Source organism: Astatotilapia calliptera, chromosome 22 (genome assembly GCF_964374335.1).
Source record: "Astatotilapia calliptera chromosome 22, fAstCal68.1, whole genome shotgun sequence".
NCBI lineage: Eukaryota > Metazoa > Chordata > Actinopteri > Cichliformes > Cichlidae > Astatotilapia > Astatotilapia calliptera.
This window is the reverse complement of record NC_137442.1, coordinates 34,828,579-34,831,195: the sequence shown is the minus strand read 5'-3', so window position 1 is coordinate 34,831,195 and position 2,617 is coordinate 34,828,579. Positions and strand designations below refer to the sequence as shown.

The 2,617-nt window shown below is 39.9% G+C and overlaps 1 long non-coding RNA gene across 1 annotated transcript; it reads left to right on the top strand.

Annotated features, from left to right (window-relative positions):
- Window positions 1-244: 244 nt before the first annotated feature.
- LOC145423388 (uncharacterized) lies at window positions 245-1,452 on the top strand. Its single transcript, XR_013904442.1, has 3 exons — window positions 245-471; window positions 635-799; window positions 1,242-1,452. It is a non-coding gene; the product is annotated as an uncharacterized LOC145423388 (long non-coding RNA).
- The last annotated feature ends 1,165 nt before the right edge of the window (window positions 1,453-2,617 follow it).

Sequence of the window (2,617 nt, the reverse complement as noted above, 5' to 3'; positions counted from 1 at the left end):
GCTTTTACTAGTCCCCAAGGACCCCAAAGTGCTTTACACATTCAGTCATCCACCCATTCACACACAATTCACACACTGGTGATGGCAAGCTACATATACAAATATCAAATATATGTGACAGGCAAAAACTAGCAAACACTTTTAGCAGTTAGAACAACTTATACTTGAATGCAGAATGTTACACCATCACTTATGGATATATTAGTTTTTCGCCTCCCACTGCTTGAGCCATTAATCTTTCTAGAATTGTTCTTTGAAACAGATGCGACCTCACAAAAGATGTTAACTATGCTGTCAGACCTGACCAGAGCAGTTAACGAACTCCGTGAGGAGGTCGGAGCCATCCGCCATCCCTGCTGCAATGAATCGGTAGATGCTGGGGTATTGCCTCTGGATTTGCCCTTGCAAAACATTGAGGAGCTAAACAATGCAGAAGCAGCTCTTCAATCACAAGAGGCAAATAAGGCAATGGTAAGTATATAAAGGTTATGTACACTTTGTAACTATAAAGTGTAATAGCTGTCAGATATGATTTAAATACTTAACGACGGCATGTTGATTATACACACAAGCACTTGCATACACATTTAAGACATGAGACACGCTAATTCCATCTCTTAAAATGTGTCTATAGGTGAGACGCTTTGCCTTGATTGGAGGGACCACGCTGGAGGTGTAATGGCTTATGCCATTACAAACGAGCTGGCCTCGGTACTCAACTGGGCAGGGAAAAAAACCAAGGACCAGACAAAGCAAAAAAGGGCATTTAAAGATACAGCGCTGTGCAGATGCATATTTGGTAAGTTTTATCGTTTATTGTAGTTTTATGAGCCTAAAGTGAACAATAAAAGGATCAATTGATCTGCTGGGTGTGTTTCACATTTCCTATGTCCGGTTTTTGCTATATTACTTTGTCTTTCTTAATAACAAGACTTTCATGTCCAGTTAATCTGCTGATGGAATCTTTGGTCAGTTTAGTTGTTTAGTCCTCGGGTTGTACAGTTTGTACAGCCCGAGGACCCCATGTTTATTTTGTTTTAAAGGATACACGGCACACCATGCTAAGACTTATCACTTTTTCCACATAGCTCTTTGGGAATGAAATGCGGCAGTTTGCAGATTTTTCATGTTTATCAGCCTAGGAGTTTACATACTTTCTCCCCGCTGAAGACAGTTAACAAGAGCTTATTCATGTGCTCTAATTCACTTTTTTTGTTTGTGTGTGTGTATTTTTGTCCTAGATGGCCTGACGCAGCAGTTAGGGGCAAACTCTATGTCCGAGTTTGTCTTTGCACAAGCAGTCCAGAAATGGCTCCGATACGCCCCAGATCGTATGGGTGGCGCAGGACGCACATCATCCATCCCCATCCCGGAGTAAAAATTACAAACTTATGTGAAACATAGAAATGTAAATAGGAAAATGTCTTTTAATAAAGTATTTAGCAAACGAAATGTGTCTATTCACCTTTTTTTGTTTAGTTTTTTTTCTCTGATACATCACATGCAATGCTTTCTTATGTCCCGTACATCAGCTAGAATGGAAAAAGACACCGGTTTATATATCTGGTGAGAGGGAAACATGAAGATGAAACCAGGAGATGTCCTTACTGAATCATCAGAGCTGAACAGGTGATGGAGAAACAGGTTTACCTTTTAGGTGACATGAATGAGTTGAAGGGAAGTTATGAACTGTTTTTTTTGCCATATTACCCCTGTCCTAGCTAGCCTGCATTGGCTGCCCATAAAGTACCGTATTCAATTTAAAATATTACTCCTTACCTTCAAAACTATTAATAAATTAGCGCCAAGTTATCTTAGTGAACTTCTCAAACCACATACTCCTGCTAGAACACTCAGATCTGCCACTCAACTACTTCTGACCCAACCCAGATCTCGACTGAAGTCCCGGGGTGACCGTGCGTTTGCTCTGGCTGCCCCGGTACTGTGGAATACCCTTCCTCTCGACCTCCGCGCATCTGATTCCATTGCACTGTTCAAATCACGATTAAAAACCCACTTATTCAATCTTGCCTTTCCCTCTAGTTAATATTTCTTTTATGATTTTATATCATGCACTTTTATGCTCATTTAAATTCTTGTTTGCTCTGTACCTGTTGCTTTCCTATGTATTAGTGACAGTTATCTGCTTGCATATTTAGTACTTGCTTTGGTCCTATTTCTATTATCCTCCTCCTATACTCTATTTTACTTGTTAAGCACCTTGGCATACCCTTGGTTTTTAAGTGTGCTTTATAAATAAAGTTTATTATTATTATTACTGTTTCTGAGAGACAAATAACACCAGGATCCTTTTCTATGTAGCTGACAGCTGGTGCAGGGGCGGGTCTAGCAAAGTTTTGCCAGGGCATTAACAGGGAGAGGGGGCACAAAGAAATACTTTCTTATTCTCATTTAAAATGAAAAGCTTACAACCAAAGTTTTTATCTGACGTAAAATGTATAGAAATCATACATATAACATCGAAGCAGCTGGAATCCACAGCTGTGTGTGTTCATGGAGCTTGCATTTTCACCTGCTGGACATCACTATCTGACAAGTTTAACTGTCTTCAGAACATTGCAGAGGCCTTATTGACAGTATTTGGCTCTACATATCT